The sequence below is a fragment of the Adiantum capillus-veneris genome, chromosome 4, assembly GCF_014529385.1.
Source record: "Adiantum capillus-veneris isolate H3 chromosome 4, ASM1452938v2, whole genome shotgun sequence".
NCBI lineage: Eukaryota > Viridiplantae > Streptophyta > Polypodiopsida > Polypodiales > Pteridaceae > Adiantum > Adiantum capillus-veneris.
In genome coordinates this window covers 170966892-170979255 of record NC_140934.1, presented here as the reverse complement: position 1 = coordinate 170979255, position 12364 = coordinate 170966892, and positions in this window count along the sequence as shown.

The following is a 12364-nucleotide window of genomic DNA, read 5'->3' as shown; positions in this document are numbered from 1 at the left end:
TAGAATACTAGAGAGAATATAGTTGTGACTCAAAGTAAGTCCAATTTTGGTAAAATAATAAAAATCAAATCTACAAGAAAAAGCTGATAATGATATAAGTTGCAAAGCTGATTCTCCAAACAAAACTATAATATTGGAGAGAATATAGTTGTAACTCAAAATGGGTCCGATTATGGCAGAACAAAAAAAAATCGTCATAAAGTTATGTCGTTAACTATATGGGGTCCACAAAACTCAAGGAAAATGACATATGATATTGAATTCACAATTTTAATTTTAGATTGTGTAAGTTACAAAAATCACATAAGTGCAATTTATTTTAATAACGCAGCATAGGTAAATTTTCATCAATTGGCTCTAACATAAAATAGGAGCATTCACTATTGTTTTAGAAGCATGAAAAAATGCGAGATACTACTAAATTTAATTATATAGCACTTTAGGCCTCACTAAAATGGGGTTTAGGTTGGTCTATTGCCAATATTAAGAACATTGGTAGACAATATAGGCAAAATATGTTTTGCAAGCACAAAGTTAAAGGTGGAATGCATAGCCTTAAAAAATCAAATTTTTTCAGCTCATTAGATAACTTTGTGGATATATAACAATTCAAAACTCAAGTGTGAATCTCTTTGCAATAAATTTAGAAATTTACTAAGCTAAGAGAACATAAAAGTGTCTTGTCATGGGTCTAAAATGATGATCACAACTAGTATTCTCTTGCAAAAATATTTACATGCAACCGTTAGAAAATAGATAATTTTTTTACATTCAAAAGGACACTAGTTATCTTGTGTAGCTATCAATCGTTTGCGTACAAGTTATATCAAGGAGCAGTAGATTCCATGAAAAAAAGAGTCTCCTTAGCTTTAACAACCAAGGTCTACGTAGTTATTAGAGCGTAGCCAATGCTCTAATACCATTATAACAATGAGAGGCTTGGCGAATTTGCAAAACACGTGCATATCAAGCAAGGCAAAAATCAAAAATCAAGCATCATACTTTGATAATTAGGTGTAACAACATGAGGAGATTAAGATATAAAGAGTTAGAGAAGGAGAGAGCTTGAGCTCTTACAAACACACACACACACACACACACACACACACACACACACACACACACACATGCACATGCACACACAATCAAGAGAGGACACAAAGGAGATGGAGGAACAAGGCCGCTTCTTCTTCTTCATTACTAAAAAATGATGATAAGGCAATAAAAAATCAATGGGAAATACAACATAATAAGAACTATATACAATGGCCAATGTGAAACCGCTAGTGAGTAAACTGACACGATAAGTGTCCATCATTCTTGGTAGGTAGATCATGTCGGTCAAGTCTAGATGTAGTATCACCACGATGATCCTTGTGTCCACTAGCTCATGCTAAAGATAAATGTAGGTGAGTAGTCATCCAATCGTACCATGTGTTGAGTTTGATATCTCAACTCAAGATCAATGCCATCTCTCGTACTCCAAGCATAGCTCAAAATTGACTCAGCTTCTCTACTCCTTCGTGACAAATGTCGACAACCTGACCATCTATCCTCATGCACCTAAGGTCAATGTCGTCAGCTAAGACCTTGTCTCTAATGAGCTAGTAGTCAGTCAAGACCCTGTCTCTATCTCAATGCCATCTTTTGTACTCCAAGAATAGCTCAAAATCGCCTTAGCTTCTCTACTCGCAAGGCCTTCAAGATAGATGTCTACAACCTTCATGATAGATTTCTATGACCTAATCATCTATCCTCACACACCTAAGGTCGATGACATCATCCAAGACCCTATTGCTAATAAAGTGACAGTGCACCTTAATGTGCTTTGTCCTTGCATTGAATGTTGGGTTTTGTGCCAACTGCATGCTACTAAGGTTGTCACAACAGATGGAAATTGGCATCTAAATTTGTGGGTCCAACTCTCTAAGTAGCATCTCCAACCATGTGTCAGACGCAACATAAGTGTTTATGGATTTAGCTCGGATCTAGTACTTCGCACAAACACAAGGGACACTTTACTTCACTTGAAACACTGAACTGAATTGAAAGAAAGAGAGAGGAAAGAGACGACATAGGGATGTCGGGTCCCAACCCTCAAGGGCCCCCTTGCTCTGTTGTCAGAGCAAGTACTTTCTTTATATTTGCACAAATGCTTATACAATGACTGGATGATGATGCTAATGGGTACTGATACTATGGTACTTGATGATGACGACCACGATGACAATGATGTCGATGACGATGGTGTCGACGACGACGACGACGATCGTGGTCAAGGATGAAATCTAAAAACGCTAGGTAATCTGATGTGGATCTGCTACTGTGGTAATAATGCGGGGCTGATTTGCAATCACTGAGGTAAATTAGGGCTGAAATGCAAAAGCGTTGGCTAATCTGGGTTGAATTTGCAAATGCTGCTAGTTGAGGTCGCTGAATCTAAAAACGTAGGCTAATCTGGGTGCTGATGGGAAACTTGGTAAGGATCTGTAACCAAATGGTGTGGGTACTCGTCGCTTGGCTTAGGGCTGATTTGAAAACATAGGTTTTATGGGCTGAAAACACTGGTCTTCTGCTGTTGAAAACGTTGATCTTGTTCTATGAAAACGCTAGGGCTCCTGAGGTGCTTCCTGACTGCTCGGTGCATGCTTCCTTGTGTCCCTGCTTCTTCTGCTTCTACAGAGTGCACAATGGGTTTCTTTTATAGTTCCTTTAGTCATTTGCCCCACCTACATTCCAAACACGGGTAAATGAAAAGTCACTTATTAATAAATGACCTATAACAAAATGCCTGCATGATGAAATGTTGTCCTGTGCAAGAGAGGGTATGCAACTATTATTGGCTTGGGCATGAACGTCTTGCTAGAGGCTCACAAAGGTGCCAAGCTCAGTCCTAAGCTAATGACTCATGCTAGATGTGGCAAAACTTGTCCACATAGCGCAAGTGAAGTGCGCATGTGACATCCCCCCCGTTAAAGGTGAGGCACAATATTGAACTTCTATCTATACTTTGGATGTTGATTGCTTTTGATGCATGTGGATGCATAAGCAATGAAGATTCCTCCAGATGGGTGGATACTGTGGATGTAGATCTGGTACGATGTAAACACCTACCATACGAGTTGCTAGGTAGCCTTACTACCGTCGCAAAATACTGGCCTTCGTGCTGACTCCGCCTTGTGAGCAAGTACTACCACTCGAATAGTCCTTTTGCGCGTGAAGCTGAAAGGTAAGGGTGCTCTGAGGTAAATCCAAGGGTTTCTTATCGGCGGAAGTGAATGCACGCTACATGCAAATGCGAATGCAGAAGAGGATAGGGATCTTGTCTCCAACTCCTTCCATATTCGGATAAGAGGCAAGTAGATCTTGGTACTCAAGATTTGGGTTCTCGTGTATCCCCAATGTCGATCTTCCTTCAAAGGCATGACAAATGAAGATGGGATATGTTAAGTCCATGGTCGGGACTCAAAGATTTTTACAGGAAAAAAGACTGGGAGACGTTCTTTGGGTTCTTGGTTTCCGCTTGGCTTCTTTGGTTCTTTGGTTCTGTTTGGGGTTCTTGGTGGTTCTTCCCTTGAGTTCACAAACCCGAAGCACACATAGAGCTCTGATACCAATATCAGGTGCAATGGAAGTGTTTATGGATTTAGCGGATCTAGTACTCCGCACAAACACAAGGGACACTTTATTTCACTTGAAAGAATGAACTGAACTGAAAGAAAGAGAGAGACAAGAGACGACACAGGGATGTCAGGTCCCAACCCTCAAGGGCCCCCTTGCTCTGTTATCACAGCAAGTACTTTCTTTATTCTTGCACAAATGCTCATACATGACTAGATGATGATGCTAATGGGTACTCATGCTATGGTACTTGATGTTGACGGCGATGAGGATGTCGACGATGACGATGTCGAACGAGAACCTGGTCAAGGCTGAAATCAAAAAACGCTAGGTAATTTGATGTGGATCTGCTATTGTGGCGACACTGTGGGACTGATCTGCAATCGTCAAGGTGAACTAGGGCTGAAATACAAAAAACGCTTGCTAATCTGGGCTGAATTTGCAAATGTTGTTGGTTGAGGTCTATTGAATCTAAAACCGCTAGGCTAATCTGGGTACTTGCCTCTTATGCGGATATAGGAGGAGTTGGAGACAGGATTCCTAACCTCTTCTGCATTCGCATTTGTATGTAATGTGCATCCGCTTCCGTCGATAAGAAACCCTTGGATTTACCCGCGAGCACCCTTACCTTTCAGCTTCACCCACAATGTTTTCACGACAAGACTATTCAAGTGGTAGTAATTGCTCGCAAGGCAGAGTTAGCGCGAAGGCCGGTATTCTGCGACAGTAGTAAGGCTACCTAGCAACTCGTATGGTAGGTGTTTACATCGCACCAGATCTGCATCCGCAGTATCCACCCGTGTAGAGGAAGCTTCATTGGTTATGCATCCACATGCATCAGAAGCAATCAGTATCCGAAGTATAGATAGAAGTTCAACAGATGTGCCTCACCTTTAACAAGGGGAATCACGTACGCACTTCACTTGCGCTATGTGGACAAGTTCTACCACAGTCTAGCATGAGTCATTAGCTTAGAATTGTGCTTGACACCTTTGTGAGCCTCTAGTAGTAGGGCGTGCATGCCCAGGCCGGTCATAGTTGCATACCCTATCTTGCACAGGACAACATTTCTTCATGCATACATTTTACCGTGTGAACCACCTCTTATAGGTCATTTATTAATAAGTGAATTTTCATTTACCCTTGTTGGAATGTAGGTAGGGAAAATGGCTAAAGGAACTATAAAAGAAACCCATTGTGCACTCAGTAGAAGCAGAAGAAGCAGGGACACAAGGAGGCAGATACCCAGCAATTAGGCAACACCTCAAGAGCCCTAGCATTTTCTCATGACAAGATCAACGTTTTCAACAACAGAAGACCACTGTTTTTAGCCCACAAAAACTGCATATTCAGATCAGCCCTAAGCCTCGCGAGTACTCGAACCATCCGGGTGCAGATCCTCGATGTCAATCTTCCTTCAAAGGCATGGCAATGAAGATGGGATCTGTTAAGTCCATGGTTGGGACTCCAATATTCTTGCAGGAAAAAGACCGGGAGAGGTTCTTTGGGTTCTTGGTTCCTCTTGGCTTCTTTGGTTCTTTGATTCTTTTTGGGGTTTTTGGTGGTTCTTCCCTTGAGTTCACAAAGCCGAAGCACACATAGAGCTCTGATACCAATATTAGGTGCAACGGAAGTGTTTATGGATTTAGCTTGGATCTAGTACTCCGCACAAACACAAGGACACTTTACTTCACTTGAAAAACTGAACTGAACTGAAAGAAAGAGAGAGACAAGAGACGACACAGGGATGTCGGGTCCCAATCCTGAAGGGCCCCTTTGCTCTATTGTTAGAGCAAGTACTTTCTTTATTGTTGCACAAATTCTCATACAATGATTGGATGCTGATGCTAATGGGTGTTGATGCTGTGGTACTTGATGTCGACGAGGACGATGATGTCGATGACGATGGTGTTGACGATAACAATGACGATGTCGACGACAACGTGGTTAAGGCTGAAATCTAAAAACGCTAGGTAATCTGCTGTGGATTTTTTATTGTGGCAATATTGCGGGGCTGATATCTATGGAAGAGGCACCTCACCGGGCATGTCGATGGCGGGGGAGAAGTGGATGCCACAAGCCAGGAACATTAGGGAAAATTTGGACTCTCAAAGGAGCCCTATAAGGAGGTTTGACTTTGCCTCTCTTGTCCAAAGTGGGCAACCTGGTGATGTACATAAACGCTTTGTCAAAACCCTATCAACCAACATATCATTGGAAAGATCTTATAAAGTAGGTTCTAAATCTCCGAACTCCGACAAATTTGGAGAAGTTATGGCCTCCCCACTGAAGGTGAAATGTGGGGAGAGATTCCATTTATAAGACTTAGTTGTCACATTAAAAAATGGAATCTTCTAGAATATAAGGAAGCTAATGGCATGTTATATATCAATGGATAGATCTCAAGGAGTACATTCTAAATCCAAAGGTCCGACAAGTTTTGATTTCATTTGTAAAAATTCTACCGTGCACCCATTTTGGACAAGAGAGAGAAAGTCAAAATCCGTATAGGGCTCCTTTGAGGGTCCAAATTTTCCCTAATGAACGGATTGCCAATACCGAGAATCGGAGCATGTTTGTGTGTGGTAATACATAGACAATATCTCTTTCTTTATGTCAAATCCTCTTTCTCTAATTCACTCAAAGAGTGTGTGTATTTGAGGCCTTCAATGCCAAAGTTGAGATGAAGCTCTCTCTCTCTCTCTCCTCTTCTCGAATGCAAAATCTTTCTTGATAAAATATTATCTATGTTTTTTATTGTAGACATGCCTGCACTGCGAACCAGCTAACGACTTCTTCTACAAAGTCGTAGAGCTCGAACAGATCCATGTTTCAGTAAAAGAAGTTTTTGAATCGGAGTTTTGTAGCTGAAGTTATGAGCTAAATAGTGACATGCTAATCTGCTGTAAACTGAGAAACTTGCCTCTCTCTCTCTCTCTCTCTCTCTCTCTCTCTCTCTCTCTCTCTCTCTCTCTCTCTCTCTCTCTCTCTCTCTCTCTCTCTAAGCTAAGACAGCTAAATCTCTCATCCCTTGTAGCTTGTGGAGTTTAGCCTCTTGCCACCTTGATACGTGAGCTCTACGTGCCAAGCTCACAATGTCTCCATAGCCATGGAAGGTCGGAGATTTGATCCGTTGCCGATGTGAAGCTCGATGGAAAGAGGGAAACATTGAGAGAGAAGTAGCACTATAACCTTCACATGTGATATCACTTCAAGAGTGCGCAGTGCGTGCGGAGTGTGAGGGAGAAGAAAAGCATACACAAAGTGTTGGTGGAGCTCTTAATGAGGATTGGAATTCCTCACTACTCCTTATTGTTCTATATGATCAAAAGAATAGACAAGGTTAGTACGATTAGTGTGATGGGCGTCCGGCCAGTTGACATGGACCCTAACATACCTCACATGATGCCCTTGCATCACCCCTACACTTAGCCTCTATATTTGAGAAAGCAATCGTGGGTTGCTTCTTTTGCTGCTCCATGTGACATAAGCACTCAAAAGTGAGAACACAAACCTGATGATAGATGGCCTATCAGATAGGCTACCATGCCAATGTGCATGTGAGTAACCATATAGCTACACCTCCATGCCAACCTCATAAAAGAAGACATAATCCAAGTTAGAACTCACATAGTGCAATGTGTTTATCCTCACATCCCAGTTTGGCTTCTTGAAAAGATACATAAATTGACTCTCAATGTTAAGAAGGGAATGGGGTCTAAGAGGGTCTCTTGAATTGCCATGGAATTATGGAATGGACAAATGGGTAGGTGCTATGTGGATTGAAATGGTGGGTATGATAGGACCTAAAAGTGAGTGGTCAAACTTGTAAGCATAGAGCTGGTGGAAAATAAATCTTAAGCAATATAATGAGAAAATCTCTTATAAAATCTAAAAATTAAACTTTCAAACAAAATTGGAGTAAAAACTAATCTTCTCTCTCTCTCTCTCTCTCTCTCTCTCTCTCTCTCTCTCTCTCTCTCTCTCTCTCTCTCTCTCTCTCTCTCTCTCTCTCTCTCTCTGGAGATGTATGGAGAGGCCTTTGGTCTCTATGATCGCTCAGATGATTCGGGCTAAGGCCTCAGTACCACATGAGATTATCCGAGCCGAGCTAGCCGTCCCCGCCCCCCCTCGCGGTGGAGGCATTGACTAGATCAGTATCCTTTTTGCACGGTCTATGGGATCTCCCTAGGGGCAGAGACTCTCGGCTTGCCCTAGAGTCATCTCGACAACTAGCTCTACAAGGCGATACACTATTGGTATGGATAAATGACAGCATGGTTTTAGTCGCATAGTCTCAACATGGATAGATTAACTCCGCTTCAATACTCCATGGATGCACCCTCCATGTCTCTCACACGGACACAGATCACCAGACTCATAAAGATCTGATTCAACTAGATACCAGGAGCACATGGATATATCCGATATAGGAGTTGGGCATGAAGATGGCCTTCTACAGAGAGCATCTTCTCCAACTCACGGAGGACGGCTTTGTGAATAGGCCTGCATACATGGGTACACACTTATCTCATGGGATAAGATGCGCTGTTGGATAGATACGCACATCCTCACATCATCTCTAGATCGAGACTGGCCGATTTCAAGGGGTGCCGACAGGGACCAGGATATGTCACCTATGTAACTTAGAGCCAGAGACACAGTTGCACTACACATGTCACTGCCCGGCATACTTATGAGATATGCGGCCGCTTCCACTGCCTGTTCAGAGAAGGTTTCATACCTTTTTCTAGAGTCATGAGATACAAGGATCAGAGGTGTCTTGGATTGTTCCTGCTTGAGCTGCGCAGACTTAGGGAGAGCTTGTTGAGTACATCAGGGGAAAGACAGTCTCAGAGACAAATCACGGCTTTCTTTACACCAGCCAGAGGAGAGCCAACGGAGCAGTCATTACAGCAGATCTCAGAGCCTACTCATACTAGAGGTATGCTACTTGACCAAGCCAGTGGATCCAGACGCCCACGACCTCGGGGGGTCTCCCACTACCAATGAAGGTTGCAATAGAAGATACAGATCACTCTAGCTCGACATGCAAGACGCCCAACCAGAGTACTGACCATGGAGGAGGTCGATGAGATCCGACAGCGACCGATGAGAGATTTCATATGAACCCACAAAACCCCCTCTATTTCCTTAGTGTTTTAGTGTTAGTTTTTTGTGACTTTGTAATTTTCATACTCAAACATGGTATCAGATTCACCAATTGTAACTTTTTGATCTCATAGGTCATTCTGGCCTTTTGAAGACGTTAATATAACATTTCATTTCTGTGTGTGTGTGTGTGTGTGTGTGTGTGTGTGTGTGTGTGTGTGTGTGTGTGTGTGTGTGTGTGTGTGTGTGTGTGTGTGTGTGTGTGTGTATACACACACACATACATACATACATATATATATTGGCTATCAGTTTCTCCCCTCCCTCTTTTCTAAAAGGAGTTCCCTCCAAAACGTGTTGAGCATTCCCTCCCTCGTTCTCTCTACTATACCATTTCTATCTTCTCTCCACTCCACCTTGCAAGTTGCATCTGCTTCTTCAATGTCGTTTTTCCCTCCTAAAAGGCTCGTGCAACATAACCATATTCTACTCTTAGAGCTTTTCTCTTTAGTGGATTTAGTTTCCTCAATAGTTTCTCTACTCTTTCTTCCATATTTAGCTCTCGATTGGTATTCCCTCATATCACAACTTCTTTTTGAAGATTTAATCTCTTCTTATGTGTAGCAGCACTATTTAGTAAAACCAGTAAGCTTCCTTGGTGCTTTGTTAGATAAGAAGCGTTCTGTTTTCTATCTGTATCTGCTCATAGCTATGCTTCACATATTACTAATGAGCCAACTTGCAATATTGTGACTTGTATATCTCTCTCGAGGTTGTCATCAGGGGAGTACGGTCACATGTGCCAACAATTCTTCTTATTTAGTCATTCAATACATAAGTAGCACACATTGCAGCCTCAAGCCAGAACGCATTAGGAAAAGCCTAATTTTGCCGAGATATCATGCCATCTCATAAATGACCTATTTTTACACTTAGTAGCTGTTGGGGTATAAAGCCCAATGTGGTCGCCCAGGTAAGTGGGCGGGCCACCACGTATGTACACATATTCTTTTGTTAAAACCTAATAAGAACTCACTATGCTCTACATATTACAGTAGAGCGAGTTCACCATATCGTCGTGCTCTTCTTCTCGCACTCTCTCTCGGTCGCACTTCCGCTCGTACTCCTTCAACTGGTATCAGAGCTCAGATTGAGGCTCGGGGCAGCACTGCAGGAGGCTAGAGTCACCAGCTCAGATTGGAGTGAAATTCGACAGGCGAAGACACGGCCCCAAATTCTAAGAACACCGAGCCCTTCGGGCTATCCCACAGGATTTGGGGCCGTGTCTTCGCCTGTCGAATTTCACTCCAATCTGAGCTGGTGACTCTAGCCTCCGGCAGTGCTGCCCCGAGCCTCGATCTGAGCTCTGATACCAGTTGAAGGAGTACGAGCGGAAGTGCGACGCGAGAGAGAGTGCGAGAAGAAGAGCACGACGATATGGTGAACTCGCTCTACTGTAATGTGTAGAGCATAGTGAGTTCTTATTAGGTTTTAACAAAAGAATATGTGTACATACTTGGCGGCCCGCCCACTTACCTGGGCGACCACATTGGGCTTTATACCCCAACAACCTCCCACTTAAAGTCCAATGTGGTACTTTAAGTGTGAGAGAAGCTACTATACAAGCTAATATACAAGAGATGTAAAGAAGTGATGTACTACCCTACACCTAACTGCTTGCGAAAATGCACAAAGCTCTCTGAGGGAAGTCCTTTTGTAAGTAGATCAGCAGGATTTTCTGTGGTGTGAACTTTGACAAGCTGAAGTTGCTTATCCTCGAGCATTTCCCTGATGAAATGATACTTCACATCCACATGCTTTGTCTTTGAGTGATAAACTGGATTGCGAGCCAATTGTATAGCACTTTGACTATCACAATATAACACAGGCATCTCTTCTTTGATTCCCAAATCTATTACTAGTCGATTAAGCCAAATTGATTCTTTGCATGCCTCTGATGCTGCAACATATTCAGCCTCTGTAGTAGACTGAGTAACACAATCTTGTAATCTAGAACGCCATGATACTGCTCCACCAGCCAATGTAAAGACATACCCTGACGTAGACCTTCGGTTGTCTAAGTCACCTGCATAATCTGAGTCTGTAAAACCCTTTACACTTAGCTCCTGACTCCCATAGCATATACGCATACTCTTTGTAGCTTTCAGGTATCTCAATATTCCTTTCACTGCCTCCCAATGTTTCTTGCCTGGGTTTGACATGTATCGACTTACTACTCCCACTGCAAATGCAATGTCTGGGCGAGTAGCAATCATTGCATACATCAAACTACCCACTGCAGACGCATATGGAATCTTATCCATTTCAGCCTGTTCTTCCTCAGACACAGGACAATCTTGTTTGCTAAGTTTCACATATGGTGGCAATGGAACACTCAGTGCCTTTCCCTTCTCCATATTGAAACGTTGCAAAACCTTGTCAATATACTCTGTTTGAGATAACCAAATCAACTTCTTTGATCTGTCTCTCTCAATGCGCATACCAAGTATATGACTTGCCTCACCCATGTCTTTCATGTCAAACGATTTTGCCATCTTTGACTTCAAAGCTGAAATTTCTTCCAAGTGCTTGCCAGCAATCAACATGTCATCCACATACAAAATAAGGATCAGCCAACTACCATCCTTAGCCTTCTTTGTATATAGACAATGATCGAACTCACTACGTTTGTAGCCTTGACAAAGCATAAACTTGTGGAATTTATGGTACCATGCCCTCGGTGATTGTTTTAAGCCATAAAGACTCTTTAACAACTGGCATACCCAATCTTCCTTGCCTTTCTCAACAAACCCTTCTGGCTGCTGCATGTAAATTTCCACATCTAAATCACCATGCAAGAACGTTGTCTTGACATCCATTTGGTGCAACACCAAATCTAATATGGCAACCAATGCAAGAAAGCATCTCAATGTAGTCATCTTGACCACTGGAGAGAAGACTTCATCAAAGTCAATGCCTTGTTCTAGCTTAAAGCCCTTGGCAACAAGCCTTGCTTTGTACTTTGGCTGACTATCATGAGCGGTGATCTTATACCTGTAAACCCATTTACAGGGTAGAGCCTTTTTGCCCCGTGGTAATTTAACTAGCTTCCATGTCTGGTTTTTATGCAGAGTTGTCATCTCTGACTGCATGGCCAATTACCAATTCCCGGAGTCCTTCATTTGCACTGCTTCCTTGTAACATGAAGGCTCATTTCAATCAGTCAACATGACATAGTTCATAGATGGAACAAACCTATCAGGAGGTCGCGTGACACGTCCAGATCTACGCACAATAGGTGGCTCAGGCTCAGCCACAACCTATGGTTCCAATCTATCCTGTCCTTGCTCCTCTTGAGCCCTGACATTTTGTCTTGCACGTGGAGGTCCATCTTCTTGGAAGACAACTCTTCTAATCTCCTCAACTTTCTCTGGTTTAGAATGATATTTGGCTTCATTAAAGTGAACATCATTGCTGCGGATAACCTTTCTGGATTCGGGATCCCAAAGTCTGTACCCCATCTCACCAGAATTACCATAGCCTAGAAAGATGCACTTTCTACTCTTTGGCTCAAGTTTGTTCCTAAATTCCTTTGCAACGTGAGTATATGCCTCACAGCCAAAGACTCTGA